The sequence below is a fragment of the Equus caballus genome, chromosome 4 (assembly GCF_041296265.1).
Source record: "Equus caballus isolate H_3958 breed thoroughbred chromosome 4, TB-T2T, whole genome shotgun sequence".
In the NCBI taxonomy this organism is placed as follows: Eukaryota; Metazoa; Chordata; class Mammalia; order Perissodactyla; family Equidae; genus Equus; species Equus caballus.
In genome coordinates, this window is record NC_091687.1 from 83,386,411 (window position 1) to 83,405,186 (window position 18,776).

At 36.3% G+C, this 18,776-nt stretch overlaps 1 long non-coding RNA gene across 1 annotated transcript in view; it reads right to left on the minus strand.

Annotated features, from left to right (window-relative positions):
- Nucleotides 1–7,262: 7,262 nt before the first annotated feature.
- Nucleotides 7,263–18,776, minus strand: part of LOC102149540 (uncharacterized) — a 101,353-nt gene continuing 89,839 nt past the window's right edge. Inside the window, exons 9-10 of the long non-coding RNA XR_011437975.1 lie at nucleotides 8,952–9,082; nucleotides 7,263–7,864 (exon numbers count right to left, since the gene is read on the minus strand). This is a non-coding gene — a long non-coding RNA (uncharacterized lncRNA). The remainder of the gene's footprint in view (nucleotides 7,865–8,951; nucleotides 9,083–18,776) is intronic.

An 18,776-nucleotide genomic window follows, 5' to 3' on the forward strand; every position in this document is an offset into this window, starting at 1 on the left:
GCTCAGAAGCCATTCAGTCAACAGGCATTCACTGTTGGAATCACCTTCTAGCCATTGGTGTTATTTTCCAGAATATATGGGCTGACTTCACTGACAATTACTTATTTAAAATTCTCAGCACACAGCAAAGCACTCTCTGTGAATGTCAATTTGTTGAAGAGTACTGTTGCAGGGAAAAAGATTTCATTTTTCTTTACGTTAAAAAATCAATCTAAGCTTATTGGAAAGAGATTTAGAAAATATGTTCAAGTTTTCTTTCTTGTGACCACTTTATATTATTATCATTTTTAGAGGTGGGGGGAAAAAAGCAATTCTTTACTTTTTGGCTATTAGGTAGAATATTTTTAGTGCAGAAAAATGATGAATTCCACCAATTGGTTTGGTTAGTGTTATTATTTCTGATGGAGTGAGCAAGGAGTGATTTATCAGCCTCACTTCTTATTCTGGAGGCAAGGCCTTACACCCTGACGTTCACGAGAATATAAAGATAAATAGGGAGTCATGATGTTGTATAGAACTCGAAAAATTTCTGCCTAGATCTAATGGGTTTATGGCTTTTTGGAAAACTGGGCTTCCTCTGAGTTATTCCTATAAGAATATAAAATGGAAAACATATTTGAGTGGTAAATGTTACTATTTGCTAGAAAATGTCACTTTTATCTGGAAACCTTGGCACCTGGTATTCATAGCCAGATGTCTAGGTCAATCTTGTATCATTGAGATTCTTGTATCATTGTCTCAATATCTGGATCCCTTCCCGATTCAAACAATTAGAAACTCTCAAACTGAAATTCAACATGTGAAGTATATTTTGCTTAACTGAATGCTATATCAGTTTTTCAGATTTTCTTAGGCTTGAGATGCCATCATTTAACTCTCTGAGCCCAGGATAAGTTCAACCAAAACCTGGATTTTCTACAAGTCAAGATTTATATGTAAACATCTCTGTCAGGTTTCCAGGTTTTCTAGAAGGGTTCACAGGTCATAGGTAAACATGGTAGAGCCTAGCACAGGCAGGAATCTACCCGGTCTGCCAGAGTGCTCATGTGATTTATGTCAAGTTACAGCTCCCCTATTCCATCAAATAACCTGAATATTTTCCCGGCATAACATCATAACCCTTTCCTTCAAGATCTGAATAAAATGCTCTGCCTCCAAAGTCTATGCTGACTCCATCCCCTTCTCTCCAGTTCCACTGCTACCACCTTAGTCAAAGCACCACTCAGTTGCCTGGAAGGCTGGCATAGCTTCCTTATTAATAGTCTCCTCTCATCCTCGCCTGCTGCTTGCCCACCCCCAACCAATCTATGCTTCACACACTCATCAAGTGATCTTCGCTCTGATCATCTTGCTTCTCTCCTTAATTATCTCCTCTTAGAATAAAACCCAAACTCTTTATCACAGCCCTGTCTTCCTGTCCAGCCTGAGCTCTACTCTCCTCTTCACCTCTCAACCGTGCAGGCTTTTCATATCTCAAACTGCCAAGCATCTCAGAGCCTCCAGCCTTCACCTCAGGCCTATTGATTTAAAATACAGTGTTCTCTCCTTTAGGTCAGACACAGAGATAAACCCACAGAAATCATGCATTTATTAGTCTCCCATTTATCTTACAGGATCCTAGTGAATATTAAACATATACTGAAATGCTGACAGATGTTGCATTCATACTATGTTTCATCTTCTGGAAAACCAAGCACATTTTAAAAAATATATGGGAGACACTCCGAATATATTTTCTGAATTCAAATAGATATAATTTTAAGTCTACTTTTTAATGAGTTTGACCATAAACAGATTGTAAGCAGCATTGGGGGTGGCTCTAAACTTATAAACAGCTAGCAGCAAGAAATGACAAGGAGAAAAGAGACCTAAGAACTTAAAAAACTGGGCTAGGCTCATTTAGTGTAACCACCAACAGCCTTTCCTACATCAAGAACCCCAAAATCTCATCTGTCTTATCGAAGCCCCAAACTTTTGTGTTCATAACTGTGTTCCACAATTATTAAGAAAGCAAAATTGTGACCAATGTATTCTGCTTAATGTAGTAGAGAAATGCAAAATATCTTCAAGAGATATTTCCATCTGAAAGACTAAAACTGTCAACCAAAATATTACACGTTAGTTACCTAGAACATTCATTTGTGTGGAAAATCTAGTTCTTAGTTTTCTACAGCTGCTGTGACAAATTGTCTCAAACTTAGTGCCTTAAAACAGTGCAAATTTATCGCCTTACAATCGTGTAGAAGTCAAACACATGTTTAACCGGGCTAAAATCATGGCATCAACAGCAGTATGTGCCCTTCTGGAGGCTCTGGAGGAGAATCAATTTCCAAGACTTTTCTAGCTTCAAGAGGCCACCCACATTCTTTGGCTCTTGCTCCCATTCCTTCATCTTCAAAGCCAGAAACAGAGGCTCTAATCCTTCTCATACAGCACCACTCTGACTTCTTCTGCCTGCTCTTCTGCTTTTAAGTTCCCTTTTGTTTACAATTGGCCCACCTGGATAATTCAAGCTAAGTTCCCTATTTTAAGGGTTTAGCAGCTGATTTGCAACCTTAGTTCTATCTGCAATCTTAATTCCCTTTTGCCACTTAACCTTAACACGTTCACAGGTTCCAGGGATTGGGCTGATGATGTCTTTGGAGCAGGGAGGGTAGGGTATTATTATTCTGCAGACTGTAAGTGTCATGTTAAGGAAAGTTTGTTGAAATAAAACATAAAAAAAATACATCTGAGACATCATCAGCAAAATAAGATTATCATCAAAAGAATAATATCCACCTCACAGAGCTATTGTGAAGAGGAAATGAGGAAACATTCATAAAAAACTTTTTGGAAACTATAAATTCCCCTTAAAGTTAAGTGCATGTAATGAGTCAACAGAACTCAAAGAAAGCTCCGGAATCCACACTGACCAAGATTTTAGACTTGCCAAGATGCCTGCTCTTGTGGTGGGGCTCCACGGCAAAGGTTCTGCAGCTGCATTGTGTTGTTTGTAATATATATATTGTTTATAGCAGCTATTCAGACTGTGCCTCTGCTTTATTACTCCCTTGGGAGGAGGAGCGAGATGCTGATAGCGGGTGGGGTCTCAGAGGGATTTTCTCTATGAAGGCCTTCCAGCTGAGTAAGTCTACACCCAATGTACTCCTAGTACTCTCCTGGCCCAGCATCAGGATGTCCAACATAATGAGTAATGGCCACACCTTAGAAGCCAAGTATCAGCTATCCAAAGTAAGACTGCTTGTAGTTCATACAGAAAGCACAGGTTCCCATCCAGCGTGCAGCTTCACATATGCTACAAAGCTGCCAAAATCTTTCTCTCTTCAACCCAAGTGAACTCTCCATATATGATCAATTTCTATGTGGACTACGATGTGGAGGAAAACAAAAGCTGGATAATATTGCAAATCCTGATAGTCTTGTTGGTGCCCTCCCTTGTCCCCATTTCAGCAAACTTAGTGACTGCCCAGGGTCCCTATGCAGCACTCCAGCAGTGTCTGATGGATACTTTGTTCCTACCCTGTTCCTCCTCTCTTCTTTTCACTTCTATCATACGTACCAGATTCTCTTACGTCAGGTGTTATGCTGGGAAACAACAAAATATCTCATACCAAGGAACTCACTTTGATCATGATTCAGTAGATTTCCATCACCCCAAAGAAGCCTTGCAACCACTGTCTTTGGGTCCTGAAGCAGTCAGTGATGCTGGTATTTCAGTCAAGTGAGCAAACCAGAGATGAACTGTAAGCCCTGCCACATCTGTGACAGTCTCCACCACCTCAGGTCCACCCTGTACTTTAGGTCCATTTTACCCACAGTTTTAGACTTTCACTGACATAAAGAATAGAAGTTATAACTTACTTATTCAACAACCCATGACGCCAATTTTTATTATTGTTTTTGACAAATTATTTTGAAAATCTTGCCTTTAAGTTCCAGATTTCATAATCACCATAAAAGGACAACTCCAAATGAGAGTCAAGTGTATATTGAGGATATATGATTCCCTATATATGTTTCTGCCTCCAAACTCCCACTGAATAGTGTGCTATTAAAGAATGCAGGATCAGCCCTCACCCAGTGACTGGTCTTAAGATGTAAAATAGCTAACACTTTCACTCGAAAAGCTTCTTTCTGCATAAAGGCAGCAAATTACAAACCGGCCACAATGATTACTCGAGGGCAGGTGTACGTACGTATTTATGTTCATACATATGTATTATACACCTAGTGAACACTGGAAAAATAAGAAAACACATTTAACAGACACGACTTACTCAGCCCCACTTCCTTCGAGGTGGCTAAATGAATGCATTGCCGTTTATTTCATGAGTTCCAGGTGTGCTTTAATAGCCTCAGATATGGTTCTGGGGCACATCCGAAAAGGTAAGGTTACCTTCAGACTCATGCCCTGTTTACCCTAGCAGTGGGAAACGGACCAAACTTCAAATTGAGTTTCTCCCCTAGACTCTCTAACTTCTACATTTCTGTTGCTACTGCAGCTGTTATGTAGAATTAGGTATGAGACTGATTTTTTCTGCCTCCTCCTGTGAAATACTATACTATGGATTCTGAAGGAGTGACCCAAATCCCTCATCAATGCTCAAATACCAGGAGTGAAATTCTACACCTAAGGGAAATTACTGTGGAGGAGAGCAAGTACGATTCCATATTCTATAGCCACTCAGAAGAAGGCCCGAAGTTTCAGGATGGGTGACAGAGGAGGGAAAGAAAGCAACTTTCACGTCTCAAGACAGTAAGCGGAAGGAGGGTACAGGGGTACGAGTGAAGAGCTAGAGACCCATTACGAGGCCGTCACTTTACTGTGAGTCCCAAAGGGAGAGTGTGAGGGAATCCTAGTTAAGATTTTCATTATGAGTGCATGGCACTCAGAGGGGTTAACTTGGTCTTTCTAAGATGAGGGGAAAACATTCTCCTTTAATTATTATAGAAAGAGCAAGAGCAATAAAAGTGACCTCAAATTTCTGGTATGCATGATAGGACTTGAGAGGGAAAAAGAAAGAAATATTTAAACAAATGACAGGGAGATACGGCTTGGTAAATTCTATCAGACAGAATTTCACTCTCTAAGTCCTAATACCAATTGTGAGACTAAAAGGCCAAAAAGGGCTTTTCTGAGCAAAGGGGTCAAGGTCAGTTTCTTTTGAGTCCTTCAACCTTTTCCCTACAGAGTATTAAATCATGCAATTTAAGTAGCTTGGGAATTACTTGTAAGAACCTAATTTCTATGTATGTCTCTCTTCTTTGATCTGGAAAGTGCTTCAGAGCTGAGGACATCAGTAAACAATTTGAAATGTAATCTCCTTCTACTTCCTTATGCTCCAGTGAAAAGAATCAGACCAAAATGAGAGATGCTATCACACACAGACTGGATAGTGTTTTCTAGGCTATTTCTTTAAAAGACTCAGAAAATCGACCTTTTACAAAAGGCCAAACCCGTGTGATTTCAGCAGATTTGTTTTGGGAGCCCTGGACACCGTGGCACAGCTTGGAGCCTGTGGTCCCATCTTCTTATCAGGTCTCCCTTACCTGCTGCGGGATTCTGGGCTTCAGTTTGTCCCTATTAAAATGAAGGGACTGGACTAAATGACCCCCCAATTTTTTTTTTAGCTAAGAATTTGAAGATTCTATGATGCCTTAGTCTTGTTTACCTCCAGCCTAATCACTCACGTGCTTATGCATGTGCCTTTATATGGTGTCATTGATTGGGCTTGTTTGTGATTCTAAACAAATGAATACCCCCAGAAGCTCCGAATTGTATGAATTGATTGGATTAGGAAGTTTATTAGCAGTTAAAAGAGCAATTTGGGAAAGCTCTCTGAAAAGAGAACTTACCTATTAAGTCATTTTTCATAAACTCTGAGCAGTAGAAAAATAAAATCTCCATATTTGTGAGTAGGCAAAGCATTGTCAATGAAGCAGATGATTTAGAATGAAACCTATATAGTAAGAGAGAAGGGATAAGTGGAAGAGTTTTGGGTACAAAGGAAGAGATTGACAGGGTAAAAAATGAGAAAAATTAGAATTGCACATGGCCATGTGAAGAGTCAAGCAAACACCAATAAAAAGAGTTGAATTTGCTTTTACATCCCTCACTTGAAGACGTTCCTCAAGCTGAAAGACATAACTGTATTTCACATACTTCCACTATTTGGAAGGTAAAAGATAACATTTCTAAAGACCCTTCAATTATTAGGGAAAGAAGATCAGAAAGAAAGTAGTGTCTAAGCGGAGTCTTAAAAGGATGAACTGAAATTTGCCAGGAAACGTGGGTGGGGAAGTTTATCATCATAGACAGTCAATTTACAACTCAACTATTACATTTTAATATATCCTAAGCTTTCTACCTTCCCAATTAAAATACTTACATTTGTAGTATATATGACAAACAATCCTGAAATAAGCTTAGTGAAACACAGTTTTGTTAGATAAATGTATAAAAACTCAACTCTATTGATGTCTTCCTGACTCTTAAAAATGTCTAATGACAAGTAGAAACAATAGGAAATCATCCATAATTCTCTCAATAGATCTATATTACCACAAAAAGTCTCGCAAGTGTCTATCTTCTTAAGAAATCAGAAATATGATTTTAAATTGATGCTAATAGAAAAATAAAAAGTCATTTGTTTTGGGGGAGTGATGAGTTTTTAGACAAGGCAACTTTGTTTTTCTATTTTCTCTCCACGTAGTGACATCCTAAAATCTCACCTTTTCCCCCATGGTTGAAATCAGTTTTCCCACGCAGATTACCTGGAAAAATTCAATTTATCCTTCAAGCCTCTGTTCAGACACTACTTCCTGTCTGACATTTCTTCCCTGACAACTCCCAAAGCCCCTTAATGAGAGCTTAATCTACATGTTCACTCTGTCATTATTTGATTATCATCTCACCCGCTCAACTAAGAGCAACCTGAAGCCAAGAAAGATGTTTTGTTCATCTCTGTATCTTTATGTATGGTGTATGGTCAGTTTGTGATCCTTAAAGACGTTTTTGAATGAATGAATAAAAGTAAAAACATAGACATATTTGCCACTTTTGTGAATTCTGAGACTTTAACACAGAAAAACACACAAGGAACAAAGTCAGTCATCATTCCAGGGTATCTACTAGAAGCAAGAAGATCATCATACATGATAAATTCTCAACTACAGCCACCCACCTAGAGGAGGAAAATTCTTCTTCTACTCTTCTAGATTCTTTTGCTGCTGTGGTAATTAAATTAAGATAAGACAAATTAACAGGAGTAAAAAAAAAATTTAATTACATACATACAGGAAACTCAAAAGAATATGAGACCCAAAGACAAGATGGGCAATTGAGGCTTATATGCTATCCTCATCTAAGAAATGGGATAGGGGCCTGGGGCTTCAAAGGGGAGGAGCATAATTCAAAGAAAGGCAGATATTCGGTAATTAGATACTTGTCCTGACACAGAGATAAGTCATTCAGATAAAATGATCTACAGTAATATCTCCCCCTCTGAGCCAGGCCCTCTATCTAAATTCTTTTAGGTAGTTATGGAAGAAGTACAAGTTTTTCTTGAATCTGCTGGTGTTTATTGCCTTCAGCTCTAAATAGTTCATATGCCAAAGTGGCACATTTTGGAAAAGCTCATTTGGAACCCCTTCAGAGCCACCTTTGCAACTTTCCCCAAAAGTTTAACAGTCCAGAAGTTGAGTTGATAGATTTTGCCATGTCGTTCAATCAGTCTCTTAGTCCTGAATATAGGTCAGTTCAGTTAAACAGTTGTGTCTCATTTTAGGAGGCAGGGATGAAGTTGGGCTTCCAAAGTTAGGCCTATAGTGCAAGCAATCAGGTGCTTAATAAGAGGCATTGCTATGGAAACAAAAGGAAAACAAGTTATTATTTGGAGAAGATTATAATCCCAGCTTCTGAGATCTGAAGGCAGTCAGTTGAGAAGATTTCTAGATATCCAGCTCAAAGCATCTTCAGATAGAGTGAGGGCAGGCAGTGGCAATCTGATAGATTTTCCTGGTTTGCTGTATGAATGTCTGTGGTGATCTTTCTGAGTGACCACATAGCAATGGGCATGAAGATTGTCATACGTGAGCTATTGTGGTGATTTCTCTAAAGTTTATATCAAGTTGTCCAATTTCAGAAAAAGGTCAGTTTTAGTTCTCAGTGATCCCAAGTCAGGAGAAAAATTGGGAATGTTAGTTTACAGAGTCATAGACAAGTATTTGAGGAAACTAGAATAATACAGGATCTAGTCAAGTTTACAGCTATATAAGAACAATATCAGAATCTGATATCCACCAAAGGGTGTTACTGAAACATAATTTTTCTCTCTACAATCACCCCCATTTCTATCAAGGATAACCATAGTAAGACTAATTTGTTTGCAAATTAAGTCTAGTTTGAAGAAAGTTGGCCTGATTATTTACATAAGTGAAACAAGAATGTTGATTGACTGTATAAAAGCTTTTAATCCAGTCTACTGGAAGTTTTCATAAGGAATCTTATATTGGACTTTTTAAAATTCTCTCAAGGCTAAGAAGCCAAGCCAAGGTCTCTCCATCAGACATTACCTGTAATAGCTATATATTATATTTGGATGAATTCTTAATCCCTCTCTTCTCAAGGTCCCCAAAATATCCTGAGGTTCGTGTGCCTGCCAGGAATTGATCTTTCTTACTCACTTGGTGAAGCTACTGGGAACCCTGTAAGCAAGGTACCCAGGCCAATTTTTCCAGGAGGCTTTATTGGCTCCATAAAGTTAACCTTAGTTCCTTAAAGCTGTCTGGTCATATCTAAATTTATGCATGTCTCTCTCAAACATGACATTGTAGTCAAAGCCTTGGTAACATAACCAGTGCATCCAATTATTTCCTGTTACAAGGAGAACAGATTCTTACTGATATTATGTAAATAACTATATTGCCATGAAAATAAGAATACTCACTATGTGTTTCCAAATTCTGGAGGGATCAGGTAGAGAGAAAAAGATAAATATTTCAATTCAACTTACAAGGGTATAATTTTCCAAATTACTGTAAGTCATAGATAGCTTAAGAAAAAATGGTTTCCTTAAATCTGGAAAAAACAAAACATTAAAGAAAAAACAATTATAATCATCCACCTCAGTTCATTCAATCCCATGTAATTAAAACTTGTTCTGCTTGAATCCAGTCTTTCCATTACTTCTGGAAATTCTTACCCAGCTCAGTTTTATGATCTTAAAGTTATCAGGAATCTGTACTTTCCTAAAAAGTCACTTCCATGAATCTCCTTGAAGATCAAGCGCTTTTGTAAGAACACTTCTGTAAAAGCATCAGAGTATAGCAATAACTGTCTGTGTAAAGACTTAATGATGCTCATTGTTAAAGATCTGATGAGAGTTCATTACAATGGAATTGACAAGGAGGTTCGGTTATTTCTGTAACATGCAATATTTTAAGTTAACTAGACTTACGACTGATAACACTATACCAGGATATATCACATTTCCAGGAATTTCACACAATTTCTGGAATACTTATAATGTTCACCTATATAAACACAACATAGGGAAGGCTTTGTATTACTTCTTATTTGACAATGCTTCCCATATAACTTTATATCGTATCATATCATATCAAATATCATATCATATGATATAAAATATAATATCATAACAAAAATGTCTAATTAGTTTAATATCTCCCCTTTTATAAGGAGAGAGAACAAATCCTTTAATATGTTCCAGGGATCCTCTGGAAAATGTCAAAGTTAGTTTGAGGTCAAAAAAGACTTTATAATTTTATTATGGGAAATTTGTCAAAAATATCAAAAAGGTTTTAAAACACTTGTTCAAATAGGATCATAGGTCACTGTGAAACATTACTGGTTGACCATTTAACCAAAGAGACAATAGAAGATGCTAAAGGCAAATAGAAATTTAAATAGTTGTAAAAAAAAAAAAACCTTAGATCTATTATAGAAAAGATTCAGCTTTCTGAGCATAGGAAATTATTTCAACAAAACACAGAATCCTTGTGTGTGTGTGTGTTTTTAGGCAGATTATTTTAAAAGGTAAAGAAAAGCCTTTTACAATCTCCTATTATCAAAAGCAACCAATAGTCAAGAAAATATTGTCCTTTTACAGAGAGAAAACCGAATTCTAATATTGGTTCAGTTTCCTTCTGATATTAAAACTCATTTATTTGATTAAGTTTACTGCAATCTTAGCCAGTCCTGACCACACATAAAATTCCTTTCCCCTATTATTTCTAGTAGTTTTACTTACATATATTAGAATTTTTAACCCTTGAGCCTTAATTTTTAGTGAAAATAAAGAAGTAAGCAATTATGAACTGTCTCTTACATTGGCAAATTTATGAATACATTTCATATTTTCTAGAAACATATGCTTCTTGATAGTAAAATCTTTCAGGGTAGCACAGAATATGTTTACTACTAGACCAAATATCTTCAGGTTCTCTGTAATAAGAAGACAAAAGTAGATAATCCTATGTTCAATAATTAATATTTAAGTGTTTTATCTTATTTGGAAATGATCAGGATAATCAATGAATTTCCATCATTTAGCCTAACTAAGAAACTCTAAAGTTTCAAGTTACCAAAAGATTTTGGAAGGTATTTTTAAGTACACATACTTTAAAAGATAATTATTATGGCTGAAAATTCTTATCTCCCTTATATCTATCTAAATCATTTGTTCCCAACAATTAAGTTTAGACTACTCACAAAAAAACCGTCATGAGACAATAGACAAAGTCAGCCATCATCCCAAGTGATTTTTCTTGCTGACAAATTTTGTAACAGAGATAACATAAACTTACTTGACTTTTAAACCCAGGTAAAACAAAAGTATTATATTTAATGTTGATAACTCTAAAGTCATGTCTGTATTAATTAAACCAACAAACTTAAACTAGCTTTTATTTACCAAAAATTATCCTAGATCAAGTGAAGTTAAAAAGCGTTTGGGTTAGTTATTGTTATATTTCTTCAATTCATATAAGTGCTTGTTTTTAGCCAATTAAATAGAGCTCTTTTACGAATTAATTTTAGCAATACCATCCAGAGGTAGAAAAATACCATGCGTCTACAACACATATACAAAGACACACATAGACATAGAGATAGATGCAAACAGACACCCTATAGCTTCATTTTAAAATTTTAGCCATGAGACAGATACAATAATGTAAAACTCACTAGTTCTCAAAAAAGTTGGATCTAAGCTGTTTTTTTGGTAGATGCAATAAGTTAAGGTTGCCCATGCAGATGGCTAAAGCTTCACTAGTATCTGTGAAGAAGCACTTAAAAGACTTTTTTTTATTCTCTCAAGCTTCAACTGACCTTTGCCCCATGTTGATGTCCTTCTGATAAGGAAGTTTGCACTTTAACTTTTATATCTCAAGGGCATAAGGAAAGAAGGTGAATTATAAGCCCTTTAAGATAAAAATAAGTGAGGGTTTGGGATTGGTAAAAAGGAATAGGCAAACTTTGAACTGCTGCTAGAGCTACATTTCTAGTTTTCCAAATGTCTGTGAGACAAGGACAGCTGCTCTCAATTCCTCAAAGAATTGGGTTGTAACCTAAATTACATTATAGGGTTATCTATCCATAAATCTTCTTATGAGGTCTTTTGAAGGGTTTTCCTACACTCTGGGTATATAGTTTTTTTTTTTTTTTAGTTTAGGGAAGGATGCCAAAAAAACTTCATATCGGGCTCTGAATATTGCTATGGTCACTAGTTCAGTCAGACCTGTGCCATCCCATCTTATTTTCTGCCTTTTTAATCTGTCTACTAATCTCAGGATGTAATCCATTTACAAAAAGTTTTGAGGATCCTCCCTGGGTTTAAGAAATTCTTTCACTATGGCCCTTAGTTCAGTCTTTGATCAAAGAGTGAAAGATATCTGAGGAGGATCACCTGCAACCTTGGGTGGTTTTATTTTAAAAGTCTCTTCAGAGTGGAAAGACATTTAGACAGAGGGTTACTAGGAGTACTCAAACGAGGAGAGAGGGAGCAGTAAGGATTACGTTAATCTTATAGTTTTTTGTTTTAGGTATCTCTTATATCTTTAATTTTTCATTAGCCTTTTTGCAATGAAGTTTTAATGAAGATATTTTGGAATTTTGAAGACTTTTGGAGGCTTCTGCCTGTCAATTAAAATAGGTATCCCATTCATTTGTTTGATTTGGGAACCCTTGCTTTCACATGTGCTTCTTAAATGAACTCATCTAATTGTAACATTTCTCATAATGGCCATTGTAGTTTTTCTGAGGCCTGGCAACAGTTAGGTAGGATTCAGCTGCAAATGGAGCTCAACGCACATTTCTGTTCAGCCATATCTAGCTGCAAATGGGGTGCAACTTACATTTCTGTCTGGCATATTTGGGGGCCCCAAAGCTGAGAGTTACCAACCCAAGTCCTCAGGACACAAAAAGCCTTAATATGATTTTTTCTTTTTTAAAATATCTACAGCTTCCAGGAGCACAATTCTCAGACATAAAATAAGCAGGTATGCTGGTGTCATGCTTAACTCTTTGGATTTTAAGAAGGGAGAATTTATGTTGGAGATGGAGTTTAATTTTTGTTCTCATTTCTGTTCTTTCATCTTGTTAAAGGAGTCCCCAAGGCTAACCATTACATTCCTTTGCATCTTCTTTTTAATTTGGTTTTTCCATGTGTACACATAAGACAATTGCTAAGGATGAGAGCTCTCAATTTTTTTTAAATGAAGAAAAATAAATTTAATTACATATTATGGGAGCCCCATAACAATATGAGACCCAAAGACAAGTCGAGCAATTGAGGCTTATATGCTATCCTGAGCTAAGAAATGAGATAGGGGCCCAGGCCTTCAAAAGGGAGAAGGATAATTCACAAGAATATAAGAAGAGCAAATGATTGGTAATTAGATGTTTTCCCTGTCATACAGATAGGTCATTCATATAAAATTCTTGCTAGTAATAGCTTTCTCTCTGAGATGGAACTCCTGTCTAACTTCCTTTAGGTAGTTAAGGGAGCGGTAAAAGTCTTTCTTGAATATGCTAAGTCTTGATGGCCTTCAGCTCAAAGTAGTCTACATGCCAATGTGGCACATTTTGGGGAGGCTTGTTCTGAATCTCATCCAACCCTATTTACTTTGATACAATAGTCTGCAGAAGCACCCATGCATTTGTTTAAGTAAATTTCATTGATTCCTTATGATCACTCTCTAGACTTTGGAATCAAGTAGTCAATGATTTAAAGCCTGGACCACCCACCATTATCAACTTATTTAAAATTTCTGAGGCCAGTTGAAAGAACAAAGAATTATTGGGCAATTCCCTCATTCCATCTTTCACTCAAAATCTTTTTGTCACCATTTCCTATCTATAAAATAACACCTACAGAATGTGTTATTATGAGAATTAAATGAGAAATATATATAAAATGTGCATTATATTGTCTGGTACACAGAAGGGGCTTTGTAAATGGTAGTTATCAATACCAATGCAAAGTGCAGTAAAGGAATTTGGCCTGAACCAAAAAATACTACCTCTCCCTTCCTCCTGGTGCCTGTTCAGGAAAAATATGTCTCATTTCCTTCCCTCTGTGCCTACTTAAATATGAAAGGTTTCACCACCCCTGGTAGAAATAGGATATCATATTACCATGGTGTGGCTTAGCATAATTCTTATATGGTGATCCTCTATATACCAAACCAAATAAATCGCCATCAGCTGGAGAAAACAAACAGCACAGTTTATATTACCAGCTGTGCAATTTGAGGCAAGTTTATTAAACTCTCTATGCCTTGAAAACTGGGAATAATAATAGTACCTATTTCATAAAGTGTTGTCGTGATGAAATGATTAAATGCACACACACACATCTCATAGACTATTGCCTGCAGGTGTGAGCTCTACAGAAATGTTGACTATTGTTATTACTCTCTTTAAATCAATAAATATTGAAAATACCAACACAGACAAGAACATACAACGCAATCTGGTTAGCAGTCCATCTATTCCTCAATACTCTAACCTTGGGAGTCAAAGGGTCAAGAGTAGTGAGATCCATTCCTGACTAGTGTACTCTTAGAACCACAGCTGGCCCCTAAGAACGTTATCTTGCACAAGAGACCACATGTCCCCCTAAGTGAGTCAGGAATTATAAGCCTGCTATGTTTTGTTTTCCTAAAAATGTTTCACTCTGCAACAACCAACTTTTTAATAGAGAGAAAAGAAAGAATAGATAATATTTAAAATTTAAGAGCCATAGTAACAAGCAACTTTCAAAGAGGAATTTCTCATTAAGAACAGAAGTGGAAGAGAGCATATTTATATGGAAATAATTTTCTTACTTTGCTAGTAACTTTATGAATTCCCATTACCATATCTCTGAGCTATTTTTGATTTATCCATCAAGTTCTTCTGTTTGTTACATCAGAATGTGTTGCTATGGAGATGACAGAGATGACATAGATTCACCAGCATGGACCATTTTCCAAACAACTAAGCATCTTTCCCCTCCATAAAATAAATACATGCCTGTCTCAGATGTCCCTTGCATTTGCATTCTGTGAAATAAAAATAGATCTCACATTTTGCATTTAATAATAAAAGGAGCCATTTGGTGTGGTGAATTTCTTAATAAGTATTAGTTACATTTGGAAAAGATGGATCTATTGATAAATACTTTGTTTTACATTTAGCATAAATCTTACTAACCACTATATTTAGTAGTATTTTTATAACTCATAAAATTATTATCACATACTTTATATTATTTGGTCCACTCAACCTCCAGTGATATAGGAAAATGTGGTTTCATTTTCCCATCTTATAAACGAGCATGTGAGGCTCAGAGTGACTAATTTTCCCAAGAGAAAAATGGCAAATATTGGAACTTGCACACAGATCTCTTGATCATCCCTCTTCAACTTATCGTGCCTCCCCATATCATGGTGTACAGTGTTATTTCCAAGTCTAGTAATTAACTACAGTTTTCCGACTGTATCATCTTCCTCTTCCTCCTCCTCATAACTTACTTTCATTGAATGGTCACAGGTTCAGACACTGTCTCAAGTGCTGTTTATGTATCATAGTTATCACACAGAGGTAACTGAGGAAATAATAACTGCTGTGAAAGGCAATGCATTAAATTCAAATATAGTTGTAGTATATTTTCTTTATCTGTTTGCCACTGAGTACTTTAAGGAAACCAGAAAAGCTTGGTTAAAAACCAAAAAAGATCTGCAATAAAAGTATAAATAGTTAAACTACACTCTAAGCTGTATTTGTTTTCTTTGTGGCATTATCTCCAACACCCAACATAGCTTCTGGCTTGCAGACCTCCTATTTTAGTCTGGGTGTGTTGCCATCTAAGTGAAAGATTACATATCCCAGGTTCCCTTGCAGTTAGGCATAGCCATGTGAACAATCATGTGAGTCACTCAAGAGTATTTTATGAGCTTTTTGAACAGGTCTCTTAAAATGCAGGCATAGGGGAATTCCACCCTCAGGAGTAATGAGCTACGTAGTTCACAACACTCCTGCCACTGAAAATAATAAGAAAAGATGACCAATATATTTTGAAAAATAAAACAAGTTGAGATATTAGAGATTTAATAAGGCAGGAAAAATTATAGGGCCAAGATCCAGGAGAAGAAGGAAACCCAGAGAAGTGAGAACAGCACTTGTGATTATATTTTCCCCATGGGCATGTTCCCATTGGGGTGTAGCAAGGAACAGATGGCACACTCAAAAGTGTAACTGAAGTGTGCCTAATGATGGGACTATTTACAAAATTGTGGGGATGGTGAAGGAAAAACAATAAGAAAGTGATGATGAAGTCCCTAGGGTTAGAAAAAACTAGGAAGACACTAGTGCCACTAGGACTGAAGGAACAGGATGGGGGGCAATTATTTGAACTTGTTAAAATGCTGCTAGCTGTAGAAAGATATAAAAGCGGGAAACAGGCAAATCTAGGGAATAAATGGGATATCCAGCACAGGACCTATACAAGATCCAGAAAAGGTCTCTGAGAAGTGGAGCAGCTTTTGACATAGCTATTGGGCTAATGGGATAAAAATTAGAGTTCAAGACCCTCCAAAGAGGGAGGCCCTGATAACTAATAAGATTTAGATTGGCGCTGTGAAGAACTACACTTAAGCAAAAAGATGAAACAGAAGCCAGCCCTTACAGAAAATAACAGGAAATTGAACTTCAAATCATTCCTTCATTGGATTAAAAGAATCCGAGATTATTAGTGACCTTAGTTTCCTGCCAGAAGCAAAAATAAATCCTCTCTTGAGGAAGATAGCATCATCCTAATCCTCAAATTACGTTTATAAATTAACTATATCTAATATGTTGAAATATATAAAAGACAAGATTGAGAATCTCAGCAAAAACTAAAATCTCTTAAAAAGAACAAAATAAAAATTCTAACACTAAAAAATAGAATGATGCATATTAAGATCTCAATTGATGGATTAATGGCATATTATTTATAGCTTAAGAACAAATGAGTGAAGTAGAAGGTAGGTCTGAAGACAATATCAAGAATAGAGAAAAATGATGAAACAGAAAAAGTGGTAAGAGACACAGAGCATATGCACTAACTTATGTATAATTGGAATCCAGGAAGAAGGAGGAGAAGAAACAGCAGCAGCAGAGAAGGAGGAACAGAATGGGTCAGAAGCAACATTTGAAGAGATAATGGCTCACAGTTTTCAAACCAATGAAACTTATCAGTTCATAGAGTCAAGAATCACTACAAATCTCAAGCAAGATAAATGCAAAGAAAATCATACCTAGTCATATCACAACACTGCTCAACATCGAAGATGAAGAGAAATAAGATTACCTTCAAAATGTCAACAATAAGATTTACAAGTGACTTCTCCGCAGGAACAATGGAAGCTAGAACAACAAAAACAACATTTTTAAAGTACTTGAATGGAATGTAGATACTTATAAAAACACGAATTAGTTTACAAAAAATTATGTTGCATGGAAAAATCCAAACACAAAAGAAGAAATACTGTATGTTTCCTTTTATAAAAAATACAAAAATAAGAAAAGCTCATCTCTAATGGTAGAAGTGGGAATACTGTTTATCTTTGGGAGGAGGCATGAGAAGGGTTTCTATAACGCTGGTGATAATCTGTTCCTTGACGTAGGTGGTGGCTACTTAGGTGAGTTCCCTTTGTGGTAATTTATTCGTCTATACTCATGATGTGGCACTTTTCTGTATGAGTATTATATTCAATTTTGAAAATAAAAAGTGGAAAAATGGTCTCTTTTTCTCTCCTTCCTCTTTCCTGATTCCTGGAATGTGGACGTCAATAGATCTCTAGCAGCCACTTTGGACCATGAGGGTGAAGGCAACACCCTAGCATGACAAAGTAGTGATTTGAAAGCTGTCTGAGTCCCCAACTACTCGTTGGAACTTCCAGATCAGTCTGGGCAGTCTATCTCTCAAATTCATTTACCTCAGAAGAAATAAGACTGTAGTTTATTTAAGCCAGTCTTCTGTATCTTTATTTTGTACACAGCAAACCCAATCCTAACAGACACTACTGATATGACACTCTTACACCATGATACCTAGTTCCCCTTTCCCCATCTTCCCAATTTAATTACATATGAATTTTTTATTAACTCAATACCAACATTTACGTTATCACAACTATAGAAATATTGAAAGAAACTACACTTCTTTCTCCATGGCAGACTGTAGATCGAGGGGTTTGGCACTTCCTTTGTGGGCACAGTAATGCCTCAGCATAGAGGTGTCTTTTGACTAACTCTAATTATGTTTTTCTGTAAAAGAAACACAATATGGGTGCCTAAAAACTGCCAGGTGAGATTGTGGGCTCACCAGTGGGAATGACTGAGTGGTCCTGGAAGGAAAACAAACAAACAAACAAGCAACAGAACTTTAGGAATTTAAACTTCACAGTAGTCCATGCACCAGCCATGATCTCTCTCTATACGCTTAAAGCTGCCCGCTCAATGAAAATTAATTTATCATAAAGTATGCTTGAAGGCAATACTCTGGTATCTATAAGGATATGACTAAGAAAAACCATCTTTTCTATCCCAAACTAGAAGACTGTCCTAATAAATAGTGATATATCAATATATCAGAATAAAAAAATATAGAAAATGATATTGCAGAATATTTAAGGACTAAAACAAAGGTTTCAATTTATGCATTTAAGTGAAAAGAGAAAATTATAAAACAAAAATTTTTTATAAAATATCAAAAAATATAGTCCTAAAACATTAGTTATAATAATCTCTGAAGTAGAGATTATAGTTAATTTTAATTTCCTTATTTATGTTTTTTATTTATTTACAGTATAATTGTTTGACGTTTGAAATCAGGAGAATATGTTCTCACAGACAGCTAGGGGAAAATTCTGAAGAGAGTCCTCCAGGCTGACATAATAATGACTTTTGGCTCCCTGGCACAACAAGAGAGAAGACTGAGCCACTGCTCCCATATATCTGTGGGTGTTATTTTATGTAATAATTAGAAAACAGCAAGGGAAAACATTTAAACATCTCGGAACAAAAGCAATCAGAACCTTAAATGCCAGGATGGAAATGCCCAATTAACTTACAAAACCAAACTTTCCCATTGAATTTCATGTTGTGATTAGCTCAACGTAACATTTATTGTGTGCCTGGACTTTAAAAGACATAATGCAGCATCCCAAACTATAAAAACAGTGTTAGCTCAAATTACTTTGCATAAGTTCATGTGGTAAGCATC